Source organism: Arachis stenosperma, chromosome 9 (genome assembly GCF_014773155.1).
Source record: "Arachis stenosperma cultivar V10309 chromosome 9, arast.V10309.gnm1.PFL2, whole genome shotgun sequence".
Classification (NCBI taxonomy): Eukaryota; Viridiplantae; Streptophyta; class Magnoliopsida; order Fabales; family Fabaceae; genus Arachis; species Arachis stenosperma.
In genome coordinates, this window is record NC_080385.1 from 81,597,450 (window position 1) to 81,604,601 (window position 7,152).

Consider the following 7,152-nt stretch of genomic DNA (forward strand, 5'->3'; position numbering starts at 1 on the left):
TTGAATCCTGCTTTGTGAGTAGATATTTAAGAGCAGCATGGTCAGTGTACACAATCACTTTGATCCTACTAAATAAGATCTGAACTTGTCAATGCATAAACCACTGCAAGTAACTCCTTTTTGTGGTTGTGTAGTCTTCTGTACATCATTTAGAATACGGCTGCCATAATAAATGACGGCAGAAGCTTACCATGCCTTGTCCCAATACTGCACCAATGGCATGGTCACTGGCGTCACACATTAGTTCAAATGGTAATGTCCAGTCTGGTGCAGAGATGACTGGTGCTGTGACCAGCTTAGCTTTCAGAGTCTCAAACGCCTGCAGACACTCATTATCAAAGATAAATAGAGTGTCAGCAGCTAGCAGATTACTTAGAAAAATCCCTTATAAACCTTCTGTAGAATCCTGCATGCCCCAGAAAGCTTCTGATTGCCTTAACATTGGCAGGTGGTGGTAATTTTTCAATTACCTCCACCTTAGCTTGATCCACCTCTATTCCTTTGTTCGAAATTTTATGCCCAAGGACAATTCCTTCAGTCACCATGAAGTGACATTTTTCCCAGTTTAAAACTAGGTTGGTCTCTTGGCATCTTTTCAGAACAAGTGCTAGATGGTTAAGGCAGGAGCTGAATGAGTCTCCAAATACTGAAAAGTCATCCATGAAGACTTCCAGAAATTTCTCTACCATATCTGAGAAGATAGAGAGCATGCACCTTTGAAAGGTTACAGGTGCATTCCACAGACCAAAAGGCATCCTTCTGTAGGCAAATACTCCAGAAGGACATGTAAATGCTGTTTTATCTTGGTCCTGAGGATCTACTGCAATTTGGTTGTAACCTGAATAGCCATCCAAAAAGCAGTAATATTCATGACCTGCAAGTCTCTCTAGCATCTGGTCTATGAATGGTAAAGGAAAATGATCCTTCCTGGTGACTGTGTTGAGCCTTCTGTAGTCAATACACATACGCCACCCTGTAACTGTTCTCATAGGAACCAGTTCATTCTTTTCATTATGAACCACTGTTATGCCTCCCTTCTTGGGGACAACATGGACAGGGCTCACCCAGGGGCTATCAGAAATAGGATAAATAATCCCAGCCTCTAGTAACTTAGTGACCTCTTTCTGCACCACCTCCTTCATGGCTAGATTTAGCCGCCTTTGTGGTTGAACCACTGGCTTTGCATCATCCTCCAATAGGATCTTGTGCATGCATCTTGCTGGGCTAATGCCCTTAAGATCACTTATGGACCACCCAAGAGCTGTCTTGTGTGTCCTTATCACTTGAATTAGTGCTTTCTCTTCCCGTGGATTTAAAGCAGAGCTTATGATCACTGGAAAAGTGTCACCTTCTCCCAGAAATGCATATTTCAGGGATGGTGGTAGTGGCTTGAGCTCCGGTTTAGGAGGCTTATCTTCTTCTTGAGGAATTTTTAGAATTTCTTTTATTTCCTTTAGTTCCTCCAGATCAGGCTGAACATCTTTAAAGATGTCCTCTAGCTCTGATTCAAGACTTTCAGTCATATTGACCTCCTCCACCAAAGAGTCAATAATATCAGCGCTCATGCAGTCATTTGATGTGTCTGGATGCTGCATAGCTTTGACAACATTCAACTTGAACTCATCCTCATTGACTCTCAGGGTTACTTCCCCTTTTTGTACATCAATGAGAGTTCGTCCAGTTGCTAGGAAAGGTCTTCCTAGAACGAGAGTTGCACTCTTGTGCTCCTCCATTTCCAGCACTACAAAGTCAGTTGGAAAGGAGAATGGCCCAACCTTCACAATCATGTCCTCAATTATGCCTGATGGATATTTAATGGAGCCATCAGCAAGTTGGAGGCATATCGGGTTGGTTGACTTCTTCAGTCAACCCAAGCTTTCTGATAGTGGATGCAGGTATTAGATTGATGCTTGCTCCAAGGTCACACAGGGCTGTCTTGGTGCAAGCACCTTCTAATGTGCATGGTATCATAAAGCTTCCTAGATCTTGAAGCTTTTCTGGTAAGCTTTTCAGAATGACTGCACTGCATTCTTCAGTGAGAAACACTTTTTCAGTTTCTCTCCAATCCTTCTTATGACTTAAGATCTCTTTCATGAACTTAGCATAAGAAGGTATTTGCTCAAGTGCCTCTGCAAACGGAATCTTTATTTCAAGAGTCCTTAGGTAGTCTGCAAAGCGGGCAAATTGCTTATCCTGCTCCGCTTGGCGGAGTTTCTGAGGATAAGGCATCTTGGCTTTATATTCTTCAACCTTAGTTGCTGCAGGTTTATTCCTTACAGAAGTGGTTGGAGAAGCCTTTTTAGAGGGGTTACTATCAGCACTCTCAGGTGTCTGATTCCCCATTGGCGTTTGAACGCTAGGGTTGGGTGGAAAATGGGCGTTTAACGCCAACTTTTCCCCCATTTCTGGCGTTTGAACGCCAGAACTGGGCAGGGAATGGGCGTTTAACGCCAGCTTTCCCCCCTTTTCTGGCGTTTGAACGCCAAGAGTATTCCTCTCTGGGCTCTTACTGTCCTCAGAGGGATTTTGGATAGTGATCTGGCTATCCTCTGTCAATTGTTCCTTTATTGGCTTTTTGCTACTTTGAGCAGTGTTATTCAATGTCTTCCCACTCCTCGGTTGATCTGCTTGGCATTCTTCTGTTATCTGTTTAGATAGCTGCTGTTTTGCCTGATTCAACTGTGATTCTATATTCTTGTTAGCAATTTTAGTTTCTTGGAGCATCTCTTTAAATTCTGCTAACTGTTTTGTCATCAGGTGTAATTGCTGATTAAGCTCAATCATCTGTTCTTGAGGATTAGGATCAGTGGCTACTGCCATAATTTCTTCTTTTGTGGAGAACTCATTGCTAGAGTACAAATGTTGATTTCTAGCAACAGTATCTATAAGCTCTTGAGCCTCCTCAATCATCTTCCTCATATGTATAGATCCACCAGCTGAGTGGTCTAGAGACATCTGAGCTTTTTCTGTAAGCCCATAGTAGAAGATGTCTAACTGTACCCACTCTGAAAACATTTTAGAGGGGCATTTTCTTAGCATACCTCTATACCTCTCCCAGGCATTATAAAGGGATTCATTATCCTCTTGTTTAAAGCCTTGGATGTCCAGCCTTAGCTGTGTCATCCTTTTTGGAGGGTAAAATTGATTCAAGAATTTGTCTGATAACTGTTTCCATGTCTTTATGCTTGCTGTAGGTTGGTTATTCAACCACCTCTTAGCTTGATCTTTTATAGCAAATGGAAACAGTAATAGTCTGTAGACATCCTGATCCACCTCTTTATCACGTACTGTGTCAGCAAGTTGTAAGCATTGTGCCAGAAACTCAGTAGGTTCTTCTTGTGGAAGACCGGAATACTGGCAATTTTGCTGCACAATGATAATGAGTTGAGGATTTAGCTCAAAGCTGCTTGCTTTAATGGGAGGTATACAGATGCTACTCCCATATGCAGCTGTAATGGGGTTAGCATATGACCCCAGAGTCCTTCTAGACTGTTCAATTCCACTTAGGTCCATGATGGGGAAAGGGAATATGATATGAATTCACAAGTAAAGAATTTTTTTTTTTTAAAAGTGACCAAAAGAAAAAAAATAAAATAAAATAAATGGAAAATAAATAAAATTTCAAAAACTGAAAGAAAATAAGATCAAAGCAAATTGAAAACTAAATCAATTAGTTAATTAAAAAGATTTTGGAATTAGCAAATAAAAAGATATGATTGAAAATATGATTGCAATTAAAAAGATTTCATTTTTGAAAAAGATTTGAGAAGATCAATTTTTGAGATTAGAATTTTGACTTGACTAAAAAAAAGATATGATTTTAAAAATCTTTGACTAAATTAATGCAAAATTTCAAAAATTATGAGTAAATAAGGAAGGATATTTTTATTTTTAAATTTTAATGAGGAAAGAGAAAAACAACAAAAAGACACTAAACTTAAAAATTTTAGATCAAAACAAAGAGAACAAACAAGAAAACTTTGAATGTCAAGATGAACACCAAGAACACTTTGAAGGTCAAGATGAACACCAAGAACAGATTTTTTGAAAAATTTTTAAGTGAGTAAAAGCACAAAAGACACCAAACTTAAAATTTTTAGAAAATCAAACACAAATTTTTCGAAAACTTAAAGGAAAACACAAGGAAGACACCAAACTTAAAATATGAAATTAAAATCAAATAAAAGACTCTAAACCAACAAAAATAAAACAGTCCTAATCTAAGCAACAAGATAGACCGTCAGTTGTCCAAACTCGAACAATCCCCGGCAACGGCGCCAAAAACTTGGTGCACGAAATTGCAATCACACTTTGCAATCCCGCACAACTAACCAGCAAGTGCACTGGGTCGTCCAAGTAATACCTTACGTGAGTAAGGGTCGATCCCACGGAGATTGTCGGCTTGAAGCAAGCTATGGTTATCTTGTAACTCTTAGTCAGGATATCAAAAATTATCAGGATTGATTGTGAAAAGCAAAAGAACATGAAATAAGTACTTGTTTTGCAGTAATGGAGAATAGGTTGAGGTTTTGGAGATGCTCTGTCTTCTGAACCTCTGCTTTCCTACTGTCTTCTTCTTCAAACACGCAAGGCTCCTTCCATGGCAAGCTGTATGTAGGGTTTCACCGTTGTCAATGGCTACCTCCCATCCTCTCAATGGAAATGTTCAACGCACCCTGTCACGGCACGGCTATCTAGCTGTCGGTTCTCGATCATGTCGGAATAGAATCCAGTGATTCTTTTGCGTCTGTCACTAACGCCCCACAATCGCGAGTTTGAAGCTCGTTACAGTCATTCAATCATTGAATCCTACTCAGAATACCACAGACAAGGTTTAGACCTTCCGGATTCTCTTGAATGCCGCCATCAATTCTAGCTTATACCACGAAGATTCCGATTAAAGAATCCAAGAAATATCCACTCAATCTAAGGTAGAAAGGAGGTGGTTGTCAGGCACACGTTCATAGTTGAGAATGATGATGAGTGTCACGGATCATCACATTCATCAGGTTTAGGAACAAGTGATATCTTAGAATAGAAGCAAGCATGATTGAATGAAAAACAGTAGTAATTGCATTAATCCATCAAGACACAGCAGAGCTCCTCACCCCCAACCATGGGGTTCAGAGACTCGTGCCATAGAAGATACAATGAGAAACGTGTAAAGTGTCATGAGGTACAGATACAATGTCAAAAGATCCTATTAATAGTGAACTAGTAACCTAGGGTTTACAGAAATGAGTAAATGACAGAAAAATCCACTTCCGGGCCCACTTGGTGTGTGCTTGGGCTGAGCATTGAAGCATTTTCATGTAGAGACTCTTCTTGGAGTTAAACGCCAGTTTTTTGTGCCAGTTTGGGCGTTTAACTCCCATTCTTGTGCCAGTTCTGGCGTTTAACGCCGGGCATTCTTGAGCTGATTTGGAAAGCCCAGGATGTCTACTTTCCAACGCCGTTGAGAGCGCGCCAATTAGGCTTCTGTAGCTCCTGAAAATCCACTTCGAGTGCAAGGAGGTCAGAATCCAACAGCATCTGCAGTCCTTTTCAGTCTCTGAATCAGATTTTTGCTCAGGTCCCTCAATTTCAGCCAAAAAATACCTGAAATCACAGAAAAACATACAAACTCATAGTAAAGTCCAGAAAAGTGAATTTTAACTAAAAACTAATAAAAATATACTAAAAACTAACTAAAACATACTAAAAAATACTAAAAACAATGTCAAAAAGCGTACAAATTATCCGCTCATCGGGCTATCAGAAACAGGATAAATAATCATAGCCTCTAGTAATTTAGTGACCTCTTTCTGCACCACCTCCTTCATGGCTGGATTTAGCCGACTTTGTGGTTGAACCACTGGTTTGGCATTATCCTCCAATAGGATCTTGTGCATGCATCTTGCTGGGCTAATACCCTTAAGATCACTTATGGACCACCCAAGAGCTGTCTTGTGTGTCCTTAGCACTGCAATCAGTGCTTCCTCTTCCTGTAGATTTAAAGCAGAGCTTATGATCACTGGAAAAGTGTCACCCTCTCCCAGAAATGCATACTTCAGGGATGGTGGTAGTGGTTTGAGCTCAGGTTTGGGAGGCTTATCCTCTTCTTAAGAAATTTTCAAAAATTCTTTTGTTTTCTCTGGTTCCTCTTGATCAGGCTGAACATCCTTGAAGATGTCCTCTAGTTCTGATTCTAGACTTTCAGTCATATTGATCTATTCCACCAAAGAGTCAATGATGTCCTCGCTCATGCAATCATCTGGTGTGTCTGGATGCTGCATAGCTTTTACAGCATTCAACTTGAACTCATCCTCATTGACTCTCAGGGTTACTTCCCCTTTTTGTACATCAATAAGAGTTTGTCCAGTTGCTAGGAAAGGTCTTCCTAGAATGAGAGTTGCACTCTTGTGCTCCTCTATTTCCAGCACTACAAAGTCAGTTGGAAAGGCGAATGGCCCAACCTTGACAATCATGTCCTCAATTATGCCTGATGGATATTTAATGGAGCCATCAGCAAGTTGGAGACATATTCGGGTTGGTTTGACTTCTTCAGTCAACCCAAGCTTTCTGAAAGTGGATGCAGGTATTAGATTGATACTTGCTCCAAGGTCACACAGGGCTGTCTTGGTGCAAGTACCTTCTAATGTGCATGGTATTATAAAGCTTCCTAGATCTTGAAGCTTTTCTGGTAAGCTTTTCAGAATGACTGTACTGCATTCTTCAGTGAGAAACACTTTTTCAGTTTCCCTCCAATCCTTCTTATGACTTAAGATCTCTTTCATGAACTTAGCATAAGAAGGGATTTGCTCAAGTGCCTCTGCAAACGGAATCTTTATTTCAAGAGTCCTTAGATAGTCTGCAAAGTGGACAAATTGCTTATCCTGTTCCGCTTGGCGGAGTTTCTGAGGATAAGGCATCTTGGCTTTATATTCTTCAACCTTAGTTGCTGCAGGTTTATTCCTTACAGAAGTGGTTGGAGAAGCCTTTTTAGAGGGGTTACTATCAGCATTCTCAGGTGTCTGATTCCTCAATGGGCGTTTAACGCCAACTTTTACCCCTTTTCTGGCGTTTGAACGAAAGAACTGGGCAGGGAATGGGCATTTAACGCCAGCTTTTCCCCTTTTTCTGGCATTTGAACGCCAGGAGTATTCCTTTCTG